Raw genomic sequence first — 14537 nt, 5'->3', positions numbered from 1 at the left:
CCAGGCTCAGGGGCTTCATACTGGAGCTAGGCTTTCAAAGTAGGCTTTAAAGCCAGGCTCAGGGGCTTCATACTGGAGCTAGGCTTCCAAAGTAGGCTTTAAAGCCAGGCTCAGGGGCTTCAGAGTAGGGTTTCATACTGGAGCTAGGCTTTCAAAGTAGGCTTTAAAACCAGGCTCAGGGGCTTCATACTGGAGGTAGGCTTTCAAAGTAGGCTTTAAAGCCAGGCTCAGGGGCTTCATACTGGAGCGAGGCTTTCAAAGTAGGCTTTAAAGTCAGGCTCAGGGGCTTCGGGGTAGAGCTAGGCTTTCAAAGTAGGCTTTAAAGCCAGGCTCAGGGGCTTCATACTGGAGCTAGGCTTTCAAAGTAGGCTTTAAAGCCAGGCTCAGGGGCTTCAGAGTAGGGTTTCATACTGGAGCTAGGCTTTCAAAGTAGGCTTTAAAGCCAGGCTCAGGGGCTTCATACTGGAGCTAGGCTTTCAAAGTAGGCTTTAAAGCCAGGCTCAGGGGCTTCGGAGTAGAGCTAGGCTTTCAAAGTAGGCTTTAAAGCCAGGCTCAGGGGCTTCATACTGGAGCTAAGCTTTCAAAGTAGGCTTTAAAGCCAGGCTCAGGGGCTTCGGGGTAGAGCTAGGCTTTCAAAGTAGGCTTTAAAGCCAGGCTCAGGGGCTTCATACTGGAGCTAGGCTTTCAAAGTAGGCTTTAAAGCCAGGCTCAGGGGCTTCGGAGTAGAGCTAGGCTTTCAAAGTAGGCTTTAAAGCCAGGCTCAGGGGCTTCATACTGGAGCTAGAATTTCAAAGTAGGCTTTAAAGCCAGGCTCAGGGGCTTCATACTGGAGCTAGGCTTTCAAAGTAGGCTTTAAAGCCAGGCTCAGGGATTTCGGAGTAGAGCTAGGCTTTCAAAGTAGGCTTTAAAGCCAGGCTCAGGGGCTTGATACTGGATCTAGGCTTTCAAAGTAGGCTTTAAAGCCAGGCTCAGGGGCTTCATACTGGAGCTAGGCTTTCAAAGTAGGCTTTAAAGCCAGGCTCAGGGACTTCGGAGTAGAGCTAGGCTTTCAAAGTAGGCTTTAAAGCCAGGCTCAGGGGCTTCATACTGGAGCTAGGCTTTCAAAGTAGGCTTTAAAGCCAGGCTCAGGGGCTTCGGAGTAGAGCTAGGCTTTCAAAGTAGGCTTTAAAGCCAGGCTCAGGGGCTTCATACTGGAGCTAGGCTTCCAAAGTAGGCTTTAAAGCCAGGCTCAGGGGCTTCAGAGTAGGGTTTCATACTGGAGCTAGGCTTTCAAAGTAGGCTTTAAAACCAGGCTCAGGGGCTTCATACTGGAGGTAGGCTTTCAAAGTAGGCTTTAAAGCCAGGCTCAGGGGCTTCATACTGGAGCGAGGCTTTCAAAGTAGGCTTTAAAGTCAGGCTCAGGGGCTTCGGGGTAGAGCTAGGCTTTCAAAGTAGGCTTTAAAGCCAGGCTCAGGGGCTTCATACTGGAGCTAGGCTTCCAAAGTAGGCTTTAAAGCCAGGCTCAGGGGCTTCAGAGTAGGGTTTCATACTGGAGCTAGGCTTTCAAAGTAGGCTTTAAAGCCAGGCTCAGGGGCTTCGAAGTAGAGCTAGGCTTTCAAAGTAGGCTTTAAAGCCAGGCTCAGGGGCTTCATACTGGAGCTAGGCTTTCAAAGTAGGCTTTAAAGCCAGGCTCAGGGGCTTCATACTGGAGCTAGGCTTTCAAAGTAGGCTTTAAAGCCAGGCTCAGGGGCTTCATACCAGAGCTAGGCTTCCAAAGTAGGCTTTAAAGCCAGGCTCAGGGGCTTCATACTGGAGCTAGGCTTTCAAAGTAGGCTTTAAAGCCAGGCTCAGGGGCTTCATACTGGAGCTAGGCTTTCAAAGTAGGCTTTAAAGCCAGGCTCAGGGGCTTCATACTGGAGCAAGGCTTTCAAAGTAGGCTTTAAAGCCAGGCTCAGGGGCTTCGGAGTAGAGCTAGGCTTTCAAAGTAGGCTTTAAAGCCAGGTTCAGGGGCTTCATACTGGAGCGAGGCTTTCAAAGTAGGCTTTAAAGTCAGGCTCAGGGGCTTCGGGGTAGAGCTTGGCTTTCAAAGTAGGCTTTAAAGCCAGGCTCAGGGGCTTCATACTGGAGCTAGGCTTCCAAAGTAGGCTTTAAAGCCAGGCTCAGGGGCTTCAGAGTAGGGTTTCATACTGGAGCTAGGCTTTCAAAGTAGGCTTTAAAGCCAGGCTCAGGGGCTTCATACTGGAGCTAGGCTTTCAAAGTAGGCTTTAAACCCAGGCTCAGGGGCTTCGGAGTAGAGCAAGGCTTTCAAAGTAGGCTTTAAAGCCAGGCTCAGGGGCTTCGGAGTAGAGCTAGGCTTTCAAAGTAGGCTTTAAAGCCAGGCTCAGGGGCTTCATACTGGAGCTAGGCTTTCAAAGTAGGCTTTAAAGTCAGGCTTAGGGGCTTCATACTGGAGCTAGGCTTTCAAAGTAGGCTTTAAAGCCAGGCTCAGGGGCTTCATACTTGAGCTAGGCTTTCAAAGTAGGCTTTAAAGCCAGGCTCAGGGGCTTCATACTGGAGCTAGGCTTTCAAAGTAGGCTTTAAAGCCAGGCTCAGGGGCTTCATACTGGAGCGAGGCTTTCAAAGTAGGCTTTAAAGCCAGGCTCAGGGGCTTCGGGGTAGAGCTAGGCTTTAAAAGTAGGCTTTAAAGCCAGGCTCAGGGGCTTCATACTGGAGCTAGGCTTCCAAAGTAGGCTTTAAAGCCAGGCTCAGGGGCTTCAGAGTAGGGTTTCATACTGGAGCTAGGCTTTCAAAGTAGGCTTTAAAGCCAGGCTCAGGGCCTTCATACTGGAGCTAGGCTTTCAAAGTAGGCTTTAAAGCCAGGCTCAGGGGCTTCATACTGGAGCTAGGCTTTCAAAGTAGGCTTTAAAGCCAGGCTCAGGGGTTTCATACTGGAGCTAGGCTTTCAAAGTAGGCTTTAAAGCCAGGCTCAGGGGCTTCATACTGGCGCTAGGCTTTCAAAGTAGGCTTTAAAGCCAGGCTCAGGGGCTTCGGAGTAGAGCTAGGCTTTCAAAGTAGGCTTTAAAGCCAGGCTCAGGGGCTTTATACTGGAGCTAGGCTTCCAAAGTAGGCTTTAAAGCCAGGCTCAGAGGCTTCAGAGTAGGGTTTCATACTGGAGCTACGCTTTCAAATTAGGCTTTAAAGCCAGGCTCAGGGGCTTCATACTGGAGCTAGGCTTTCAAAGTAGGCTTTAAAGCCAGGCTCAGGGGCTTCGGAGTAGAGCTAGGCTTTCAAAGTAGGCTTTAAAGCCAGGCTCAGGGGCTTCGGGGTAGAGCTAGGCTTTCAAAGTAGGCTTTAAAGCCAGGCTCAGGGGCTTCGGAGTAGAGCTAGGCTTTCAAAGTAGGCTTTGAAGCCAGGCTCAGGGGCTTCATACTGTAGCTAGGCTTTCAAAGTAGGCTTTAAAGCCAGGCTCAGGGGCTTCGGAGTAGAGCTAGGCTTTCAAAGTAGACTTTAAAGCCAGGCTCAGGGGCTTCATACTGGAGCTAGGCTTCCAAAGAAGGCTTTAAAGCCAGGCTCAGGGGCTTCAGAGTAGGGTTTCATACTGGAGCTAGGCTTTCAAAGTAGGCTTTAAAGCCAAGCTCAGGGGCTTCATACTGGAGCTAGGCTTTCAAAGTAGGCTTTAAAGCCAGGCTCAGGGGTTTTGGAGTAGAGCTAGGCTTTCAAAGTAGGCTTTAAAGCCAGGCTCAGGGGCTTCATACTGGAGCGAGGCTTTAGAAGTAGGCTTTAAAGCCAGGCTCAGGGGCTTCGGAGGAGAGCTAGGCTTTCAAAGTAGGCTTTGAAGCCAGGCTCAGGGGCTTCATACTGTAGCTAGGCTTTCAAAGTAGGCTTTAAAGCCAGGCTCAGGGGCTTCGGAGTAGAGCTAGGCTTTCAAAGTAGGCTTTAAAGCCAGGCTCAGGGGCTTCATACTGGAGCTAGGCTTTCAAAGTAGGCTTTAAAGCCAGGCTCAGGGGCTTCATACTGGACCTAGGCTTTCAAAGTAGGCTTTAAAGCCAGGCTCAGGGGCTTCATACTGGAGCTAGGCTTTCAAAGTTGGCTTTAAAGCCAGGCTCAGGGGCTTCGGAGTAGAGCTAGGCTTTCAAAGTAGGCTTTAAAGCCAGGCTCAGGGGCTTCATACTGGAGCTAGGCTTCCAAAGTAGGCTTTAAAGTCAGGCTCAGGGGCTTCATACTGGAGCGAGGCTTTCAAAGTAGGCTTTAAAGCCAGGCTCAGGGGCTTCGGGGTAGAGCTAGGCTTTCAAAGTAGGCTTTAAAGCCAGGCTCAGGGGCTTCATACTGGAGCTAGGCTTCCAAAGTAGGCTTTAAAGCCAGGCTCAGGGGCTTCAGAGTAGGGTTTCATACTGGAGCTAGGCTTTCAAAGTCGGCTTTAAAACCAGGCTCAGGGTCTTCATACTGGAGGTAGGCTTTCAAAGTAGGCTTTAAAGCCAGGCTCAGGGGCTTCATACTGGAGCGAGGCTTTCAAAGTAGGCTTTAAAGTCATGCTCAGGGGCTTCGGGGTAGAGCTAGGCTTTCAAAATAGGCTTTAAAGCCAGGCTCAGGGGCTTCATACTGGAGCTAGGCTTACAAAGTAGGCTATAAAGCCAGGCTCAGGGGCTTCAGAGTAGGGTTTCATACTGGAGCTAGGCTTTCAAAGTAGGCTTTAAAGCCAGGCTCAGGGGCTTCATACTGGAGCTAGGCTTTCAAAGTAGGCTTTAAAGCCAGGCTCAGGGGCTTCGGAGTAGAGCTAGGCTTTCAAAGTAGGCTTTAAAGCCAGGCTCAGGGGCTTGATACTGGAGCTAGGCTTTCAAAGTAGGCTTTAAAGCCAGGCTCAGGGGCTTCATACTGGAGCTAGGCTTTCACAGTAGGCTTTAAAGCCAGGCTCAGGGGCTTCATACTGGAGCTAGGCTTTCAAAGTAGACTTTAAAGCCAGGCTCAGGGGTTTTCAGAGTAGGGTTTCATACTGGACCTAGGCTTTCAAAGTAGGCTTTAAAGCCAGGCTCAGGGGCTTCAGAGTAGGGTTTCATACTGGAGCTAGGCTTTCAAAGTAGGCTTTAAAGCCAGGCTCAGGGGCTTCGGAGTAGAGCTAGGCTTTCAAAGTAGGCTTTAAAGCCAGGCTCAGGGGCTTCATACTGGAGCTAGGCTTTCAAAGTAGGCTTTAAAGCCAGGCTCAGGGGCTTCATACTGGAGCTAGGCTTTCAAAGTAGGCTTTAAAGCCAGGCTCAGGGGCTTCGGAGTAGAGCTAGGCTTTCAAAGTAGGCTTTAAAGCCAGGCTCAGGGGCTTCATACTGGAGCTCGGCTTTCAAAGTAGGCTTTAAAGCCAGGCTCAGGGGCTTCATACTGGAGCTAGGCTTTCAAAGTAGGCTTTAAAGCCAGGCTCAGGGGCTTCGGAGTAGAGCTAGGCTTTCAAAGTAGGCTTTAAAGCCAGGCTCAGGGGCTTCATACTGGAGCTAGGCTTTAAAGTAGGATTTAAAGCCAGGCTCAGGGGCTTCATACTGGAGCTAGGCTTTCAAAGTAGGCTTTAAAGCCAGGCTCAGGGGCTTCGGAGTAGAGCTAGGCTTTCAAAGTAGGCTTTAAAGCCACGTTCAGGGGCTTCATACTGGAGCTAGGCTTTCAAAGTAGGCTTTAAAGCCAGGCTCAGGGGCTTCATACTGGAGCTGGGCTTTCAAAGTAGGCTTTAAAGCCAGGCTCAGGGGCTTCGGGGTAGAGCTAGGCTTTCAAAGTAGGCTTTAAAGCCAGGCTCAGGGGCTTCATACTGGAGCTAGGCTTCCAAAGTAGGCTTTAAAGCCAGGCTCAGGGGCTTCAGAGTAGGGTTTCATACTAGAGCTAGGCTTTCAAAGTAGGCTTTAAAGCCAGGCTCAGGGGCTTCATACTGGAGCTAAGCTTTCAAAGTAGGCTTTAAAGCCAGGCTCAGGGGCTTCATACTGGAGCTAGGCTTTCAAAGTAGGCTTTAAAGCCAGGCTCAGGGGCTTCAGGGTAGAGCTAGGCTTTCAAAGTAGGCTTTAAAGCCAGGCTCAGGGGCTTCATACTGGAGCTAGGCTTTCAAAGTAGGCCTTAAAGCCAGGCTCAGGGGCTTCATACTGGAGCTAGGCTTTCAAAGTAGGCTTTAAAGCCAGGCTCAGGGGCTTCGGAGTAGAGCTAGGCTTTCAAAGTAGGCTTTAAAGCCAGGCTCAGGGGCTTCGGGGTAGAGCTAGGCTTTCAAAGTAGGCTTTAAAGCCAGGCTCAGGGGCTTCATACTGGAGCTAGGCTTTCAAAGTAGGCTTTAAAGCCAGGCTCAGGGGCTTCATACTGGAGCTAGGCTTTCAAAGTAGGCTTTAAAGCCAGGCTCAGGGGCTTCGGAGTAGAGCTAGGCTTTCAAAGTAGGCTTTAAAGCCAGGCTCAGGGGCTTCATACTGGAGCTAGGCTTTCAAAGTAGGCTTTAAAGCCAGGCTCAGGGGCTTCATACTAGAGCTAGGCTTTCAAAGTAGGCTTTAAAGCCAGGCTCAGGGGCTTCATACTGGAGCTAGGCTTTCAAAGTAGGCTTTAAAGCCAGGCTCAGGGGCTTCGGAGTAGAGCTAGGCTTTCAAAGTAGGCTTTAAAGCCAGGCTCAGGGGCTTGATACTGGAGCTAGGCTTTCAAAGTAGGCTTTAAAGCCAGGCTCAGGGGCTTCATACTGGAGCTAGGCTTTCACAGTAGGCTTTAAAGCCAGGCTCAGGGGCTTCATACTGGAGCTAGGCTTTCAAAGTAGGCTTTAAAGCCAGGCTCAGGGGCTTCGGGGTAGAGCTAGGCTTTCAAAGTAGGCTTTAAAGCCAGGCTCAGGGGCTTCATACTGGAACTAGGCTTCCAAAGTAGACTTTAAAGCCAGGCTCAGGGGTTTTCAGAGTAGGGTTTCATACTGGACGTAGGCTTTCAAAGTAGGCTTTAAAGCCAGGCTCAGGGGCTTCATACTGGAGCTAGGCTTTCAAAGTAGGCTTTAAAGCCAGGTTCAGGGGCTTCATACTGGAGCTAGGCTTTCAAAGTAGGCTTTAAAGCCAGGCTCAGGGGCTTCGGAGTAGAGCTAGGCTTTCAAAGTAGGCTTTAAAGCCAGGCTCAGGGGCTTCATACTGGAGCTAGGCTTTCAAAGTAGGCTTTAAAGCCAGGCTCAGGGGCTTCATACTGGAGCTAGGCTTTTAAAGTAGGCTTTAAAGCCAGGCTCAGGGGCTTCATACTTGAGCTAGGCTTTCAAAGTAGGCTTTAAAGCCAGGCTCAGGGGCTTCATACTGGAGCTAGGCTTTCAAAGTAGGCTTTAAAGCCAGGCTCAGGGGCTTCGGGGTAGAGCTAGGCTTTCAAAGTAGGCTTTAAAGCCAGGCTCAGGGGCTTCATACTGGAGCTAGGCTTTCAAAGTAGGCTTTAAAGCCAGGCTCAGGGGTTTCGGGGTAGAGCTAGGCTTTCAAAGTAGGCTTTAAAGCCAGGCTCAGGGGCTTCATACTGGAGTTAGGCTTCCAAAGTAGGCTTTAAAGCCAGGCTCAGGGGCTTCAGAGTAGGGTTTCATACTGGAGCTAGGCTTTCAAAGTAGGCTTTAAAGCCAGGCTCAGGGGCTTCATACTGGAGCTAGGCTTTCAAAGTAGGTTTTAAAGCCAGGCTCATGGGCTCCATACTGGAGCTAGGCTTTCAAAGTAGGCTTTAAAGCCAGGCTCAGGGGCTTCATACTGGAGCTAGGCTTTCAAAGTAGGCTTTAAAGCCAGGCTCAGGCGCTTCATACTGGAGCTAGGCTTTCAAAGTAGGCTTTAAAGCCAGTTTCAGGGGCTTCGGATTAGAGCGAGGCTTTTAAAGTAGGCTTTAAAGCCAGGCTCAGGGGCTTCATACTGGAGCTAGGCTTCCAAAGAAGGCTTTAAAGCCAGGCTCAGGGTCTTCAGAGTAGGGTTTCATACTGGAGCTAGGCTTTCAAAGTAGGCTTTAAAGCCAGGCTCAGGGGCTTCATACTGGAGCTAGGCTTTCAAAGTAGGCTTTAAAGCCAGGTTCAGGGGCTTCATACTGGAGCGAGGCTTTCAAAGTAGGCTTTAAAGTCAGGCTCAGGGGCTTCGGGGTAGAGCTAGGCTTTCAAAGTAGGCTTTAAAGCCAGATTCAGGGGCTTCATACTGGAGCTAGGCTTCCAAAGTAGTTTTTAAAGCCAGGCTCAGGGGCTTCAGAGTAGGGTTTCATACTGGAGCTAGGCTTTCAAAGTAGGCTTTAAAGCCAGGCTCGGGGGCTTCATACTGGAGCTAGGCTTTCAAAGTAGGCTTTAAACCCAGGGTCAGGGGCTTCGGGGTAGAGCAAGGCTTTCAAAGTAGGCTTTAAAGCCAGGCTCAGGGGCTTCGGAGTAGAGCTAGGCTTTCAAAGTAGGCTTTAAAGCCAGGCTCAGGGGCTTCATACTGGAGCTAGGCTTTCAAAGTAGGCTTTAAAGCCAGGCTCAGGGGCTTCATACTGGAGCTAGGCTTTCAAAGTAGGCTTTAAAGCCCGGCTCAGGGACTTCATACTGGAGCTAGGCTTTCAAAAAAGGCTTAAAAGCCAGGCTCAGGGGCTTCATACTGGAGCGAGGCTTTAGAAGTAGGCTTTAAAGCCAGGCTCAGGGGCTTCGGAGTAGAGCTAAGCTTTCAAAGTAGGCTTTAAAGCCAGGCTCAGGGGCTTCATACTGGAGCTAGGCTTCCAAAGAAGGCTTTAAAGCCAGGCTCAGGGGCTTCAGAGTAGGGTTTCATACTGGAGCTAGGCTTTCAAAGTAGGCTTTAAAGCCAGGCTCAGGGGCTTCATACTGGAGCTAGGCTTTCAAAGTAGGCTTTAAAGTCAGGCTCAGGGGCTTCATACTGGAGCTAGGCTTTCAAAGTAGGCTTTAAGCCAGGCTCAGGGGTTTCATACTGGAGCTAGGCTTTCAAAGTAGGCTTTAAAGCCAGGCTCAGGGGCTTCATACTGGAGCTAGGCTTTTAAAGTAGGCTTTAAAGCCAGGCTCAGGGGCTTCGGAGTAGAGCTAGGCTTTCAAAGTAGGCTTTAAAGCCAGGCTCAGGGGCTTCATACTTGAGCTAGGCTTTCAAAGTAGGCTTTAAAGCCAGGCTCAGGGGCTTCATACTGGAGCTAGGCTTTCAAAGTAGGCTTTAAAGCCAGGCTCAGGGGCTTCGGAGTAGAGCTAGGCTTTCAAAGTAGGCTTTAAAGCCAGAATCAGGGGCTTCATACTGGAGCTAGGCTTTCAAAGTAGGCTTTAAAGCCAGGCTCAGGGGCTTCGGGGTAGAGCTAGGCTTTCAAAGTAGGCTTTAAAGCCAGGCTCAGGGGCTTCATACTGGAGCTAGGCTTTCAAAGTAGGCTTTAAGCCAGGCTCAGGGGTTTCATACTGAAACTAGGCTTTCAAAGTAGGCTTTAAAGTCAGGCTCAGGGGCTTCATACTGGAGCTAGGCTTTCAAAGTAGGCTTTAAAGCCAGGCTCAGGGGCTTCGGAGTAGAGCTAGGCTTTCAAAGTAGGCTTTAAAGCCAGGCTTAGGGGCTTCATACTGGAGCTAGGCTTTCAAAGTAGGCTTTAAAGCCAGGCTCAGGGGCTTCATACTGGAGCTAGGCTTTTAAAGTAGGCTTTAAAGCCAGGCTCAGGGGCTTCATACTTGAGCTAGGCTTTCAAAGTAGGCTTTAAAGCCAGGCTCAGGGGCTTCATACTGGAGCTAGGCTTTCAAAGTAGGCTTTAAAGCCAGGCTCAGGGGCTTCGGGTTAGAGCTAGGCTTTCAAAGTAGGCTTTAAAGCCAGGCTCAGGGGTTTCGGGGTAGAGCTAGGCTTTCAAAGTAGGCTTTAAAGCCAGGCTCAGGGGCTTCATACTGGAGTTAGGCTTCCAAAGTAGGCTTTAAAGCCAGGCTCAGGGGCTTCAGAGTAGGGTTTCATACTGGAGCTAGGCTTTCAAAGTAGGCTTTAAAGCCAGGCTCAGGGGCTTCATACTGGAGCTAGGCTTTCAAAGTAGGTTTTAAAGCCAGGCTCAGGGGCTTCATACTGGAGCTAGGCTTTCAAAGTAGGCTTTAAAGCCAGGCTCAGGGGCTTCATACTGTAGCTAGGCTTTCAAAGTAGGCTTTAAAGCCAGGCTCAGGGGCTTCGGAGTAGAGCTAGGCTTTCAAAGTAGGCTTTAAAGCCAGGCTCAGGGGCTTCATACTGGAGCTAGGCTTCCAAAGAAGGCTTTAAAGCCAGGCTCAGGGGCTTCGGAGTAGAGCTAGGCTTTCAAAGTAGGTTTTAAAGCCAGGCTCAGGGGCTTCATACTGGAGCTAGGCTTTCAAAGTAGGCTTTAAAGCCAGGCTCAGGGGCTTCATACTGGAGCTAGGCTTTCAAAGTAGGCTTTAAAGCCAGGCTCAGGGGCTTCATACTGGAGCGAGGCTTTCAAAGTAGGCTTTAAAGCCAGGCTCAGGGGCTTCGGGGTAGAGCTAGGCTTTCAAAGTAGGCTTTAAAGCCAGGCTCAGGGGCTTCATACTGGAGCCAGGCTTTCAAAGTAGGCTTTAAAGCCAGGCTCAGGGGCTTCGGGGTAGAGCTAGGCTTTCAAAGTAGGCTTTAAAGCCAGGCTCAGGGGCTTCATACTGGAGCTAGGCTTTCAAAGTAGGCTTTAAAGCCAGGCTCAGGGGCTTCGGAGTAGAGCTAGGCTTTCAAAGTAGGCTTTAAAGCCAGGCTCAGGGGCTTCGGGGTAGAGCTAGGCTTTCAAAGTAGGCTTTGAAACCAGGCTCAGGGGCTTTATACTGTAGCTAGGCTTTCAAAGTAGGCTTTAAAGCCAGGCTCAGGGGCTTCGGAGTAGAGCTAGGCTTTCAAAGTAGATTTTAAAGCTAGGCTCAGGGGCTTCATACTGGAGCTAGGCTTCCAAAGAAGGCTTTAAAGCCAGGCTCAGGGGCTTCAGAGTAGGGTTTCATACTGGAGCTAGGCTTTCAAAGTAGGCTTTAAAGCCCGGCTCAGGGGCTTCATACTGGAGCTAGGCTTTCAAAGTAGGCTTTAAAGCCAGGCTCAGGGGCTTCATACTGGAGCTAGGCTTTCAAAGTAGGCTTTAAAGCCAGGCTCAGGGGCTTCGGAGTACAGCTAGGCTTTCAAAGTAGGCTTTAAAGCCAGGCTCAGGGGCTTCATACTGGAGCTAGGCTTTCAAAGTAGGCTTTAAAGCCAGGCTCAGGGGCTTCGGAGTAGAGCTAGGCTTTCAAAGTAGGCTTTAAAGCCAGGCTCAGGGGCTTCGGGGTAGAGCTAGGCTTTCAAAGTAGGCTTTGAAACCAGGCTCAGGGGCTTTATACTGTAGCTAGGCTTTCAAAGTAGGCTTTAAAGCCAGGCTCAGGGGCTTCGGAGTAGAGCTAGGCTTTCAAAGTAGATTTTAAAGCTAGGCTCAGGGGCTTCATACTGGAGCTAGGCTTCCAAAGAAGGCTTTAAAGCCAGGCTCAGGGGCTTCAGAGTAGGGTTTCATACTGGAGCTAGGCTTTCAAAGTAGGCTTTAAAGCCAGGCTCAGGGGCTTCATACTGGAGCTAGGCTTTCAAAGTAGCCCCTGGGCTTCATCCTGGAGCTAGGCTTTCAAAATAGGCTTTAAAGCCAGGCTCAGGGGCTTCGGAGTAGAGCTAGGCTTTCAAAGTAGGCTTTAAAGCCAGGCTCAGGGGCTTCATACTGGAGCTAGGCTTTCAAAGTAGGCTTTAAAGCCAGGCTCAGGGGCTTCGGGGTAGAGCTAGGCTTTCAAAGTAGGCTTTAAAGCCCGGCTCAGGGGCTTCCTCCTGGAGCTAGGCTTTCAAAGTAGGCTTTGAAGCCAGGCTCAGGGGCTTCATACTGTAGCTAGGCTTTCAAAGTAGGCTTTAAAGCCAGGCTCAGGGGCTTCGGGGTAGAGCTAGGCTTTCAAAGTAGGCTTTAAAGCCAGGCTCAGGGGCTTCATACTGGAGCTAGGCTTCCGAAGTAGGCTTTAAAGCCAGGCTCAGGGGCTTCAGAGTAGGGTTTCATACTTGAGCTAGGCTTTCAAAGTAGGCTTTAAAGCCAGGCTCAGGGGCTTCATATTGGAGCTAGGCTTTCAAAGTAGGCTTTAAAGCCAGGCTCAGGGGCTTCATACTGGAGTTAGGCTTTCAAAGTAGGCTTTAAAGCCAGGCTCAGGGGCTTCGGGGTAGAGCTAGGCTATCAAAGTAGGCTTTAAAGCCAGGCTCAGGGGCTTCATACTGGAGCTAGGCTTCCAAAGTAGGCTTTAAAGCCAGGCTCAGGGGCTTCAGAGTAGGGTTTCATACTGGAGCTAGGCTTTCAAAGTAGGCTTTAAAGCCAGGCTCAGGGGCTTCATACTGGAGCTAGGCTTTCAAAGTAGGCTTTAAAGCCAGGCTCAGGGGCTTCATACTGGAGCTAGGCTTTCAAAGTAGGCTTTAAAGCCAGGCTCAGGGGCTTCGGAGTAGAGCAAGGCTTTCAAAGTAGGCTTTAAAGCTGGCTCAGGGGCTTCGGGGTAGAGCTAGGCTTTCAAAGTAGGCTTTAAAGCCACGCTCAGGGGCTTCGGAGTAGAGCAAGGCTTTCAAAGTAGGCTTTAAAGCCAGGCTCAGGGGCTTCGGAGTAGAGCAAGGCTTTCAAAGTAGGCTTTAAAGCAGGGCTCAGGGGCTTCGGGGTAGAGCTAGGCTTTCAAAGTAGGCTTTAAAGCAAGGCTCACGGGCTTCGGAGTAGAGCTAGGCTTTCAAAGTAGGCTTTAAAGCCAGGCTCAGGGGCTTCATACTGGAGCTAGGCTTTCAAAGTATGCTTTGAAGCCAGGCTCAGGGGCTTCATACTGGAGCTAGGCTTTCAAAGTAGGCTTTAAAGCCCGGCTCAGGGGCTTCCTACTGGAGCTAGGCTTTCAAAGTAGGCTTTAAAGCCAGGCTCAGGGGCTTCATACTGGAGCTAGGCTTTCAAAAAAGGCTTAAAAGCCAGGCTAAGGGGCTTCATACTGGAACGAGGCTTTAGAAGTAGGCTTTAAAGCCAGGCTCAGGGGCTTCGGAGTAGAGCTAGGCTTTCAAAGTAGGCTTTAAAGACAGGCTCAGGGGCTTAATACTGGAGCTAGGCTTCCAAAGTAGGCTTTAAAGCCAGGCTCAGGGGCTTCAGAGTAGGTTTTCATACTGGAGCTAGGCTTTCAAAGTAGGCTTTAAAGCCAGGCTCAGGGGCTTGATACTGGAGCTAGGCTTTCAAAGTAGGCTTTAAAGCCAGGCTCAGGGGCCTCGGAGTAGAGCTAGGCTTTCAAAGTAGGCTTTAAAGCCAGGCTCAGGGGCTTCATACTGGAGCTAGGCTTTCAAAGTAGGCTTTAAAGCCAGGCTCAGGGGCTTCGGAGTAGAGCTAGGCTTTCAAAGTAGGCTTTAAAGCCAGGCTCAGGGGCTTCATACTGGAGCTAGGCTTTCAAAGTAGGCTTTAAAGCCAGGCTCAGGGGCTTCGGGGTAGAGCTAGGCTTTCAAAGTAGGCTTTAAAGCCAGGTTCAGGGGCTTCATACTGGAGCTAGGCTTCCAAAGTAGGCTTTAAAGCCAGGCTCAGGGGCTTCAGAGTAGGGTTTCATACTGGAGCTAGGCTTTCAAAGTAGGCTTTAAAGCCAGGCTCAGGGGCTTCATACTGGAGCTAGGCTTTCAAAGTAGGCTTTAAAGCCAGGCTCGGGGGCTTCGGAGTAGAGCTAGGCTTTCAAAGTAGGCTTTAAAGCCAGGCTCAGGGGCTTCATACTGGAGCTAGGCTTTCAAAGTTGGCTTTAAAGCCAGGCTCAAGGGCTTCGGAGTAGAGCTAGGCTTTCAAAGTAGGCTTTAAAGCCAGGCTCAGGGGCTTCATACTGGAGCTAGGCTTCCAAAGTAGACTTTAAAGCCAGGCTCAGGGGTTTTCAGAGTAGGGTTTCATACTGGACCTAGGCTTTCAAAGTAGGCTTTAAAGCCAGGCTCAGGGGCTTCATACTGGAGCTAGGCTTTCAAAGTAGGCTTTAAAGCCAGGTTCAGGGGCTTCATACTGGAGCTAGGCTTTCAAAGTAGGCTTTAAAGCCAGGCTCAGGGGCTTCGGAGTAGAGCTAGGCTTTCAAAGTAGGCTTTGAAGCCAGGCTCAGGGGCTTCATACTGTAGCTAGGCTTTCAAAGTAGGCTTTAAAGCCAGGCTCAGGGGCTTCGGAGTAGAGCTAGGCTTTCAAAGTAGACTTTAAAGCCAGGCTCAGGGGCTTCATACTGGAGCTAGGCTTCCAAAGAAGGCTTTAAAGCCAGGCTCAGGGGCTTCAGAGTAGGGTTTCATACTGGAGCTAGGCTTTCAAAGTAGGCTTTAAAGCCAGGCTCAGGGGCTTCATACTGGAGCTAGGCTTTCAAAGTAGGCTTTAAAGCCAGGCTCAGGGGCTTCGGGGTAGAGCTAGGCTTTCAAAGTAGGCTTTAAAGCCAGGTTCAGGGGCTTCATACTGGAGCTAGGCTTCCAAAGTAGGCTTTAAAGCCAGGCTCAGGGGCTTCAGAGTAGGGTTTCATACTGGAGCTAGGCTTTCAAAGTAGGCTTTAAAGCCAGGCTCAGGGGCTTCATACTGGAGCTAGGCTTTCAAAGTAGGCTTTAAAGCCAGGCTCAGGGGCTTCGGAGTAGAGCTAGGCTTTCAAAGTAGGCTTTAAAGCCAGGCTCAGGGGCTTCATACTGGAGCTAGGCTTTCAAAGTTGG

This window comes from Syngnathus floridae, chromosome 14, assembly GCF_059516105.1.
Source record: "Syngnathus floridae isolate MCC-2025c chromosome 14, RoL_Sflo_1.0, whole genome shotgun sequence".
Classification (NCBI taxonomy): Eukaryota; Metazoa; Chordata; class Actinopteri; order Syngnathiformes; family Syngnathidae; genus Syngnathus; species Syngnathus floridae.
This window is presented reverse-complemented; position numbering follows the sequence as displayed.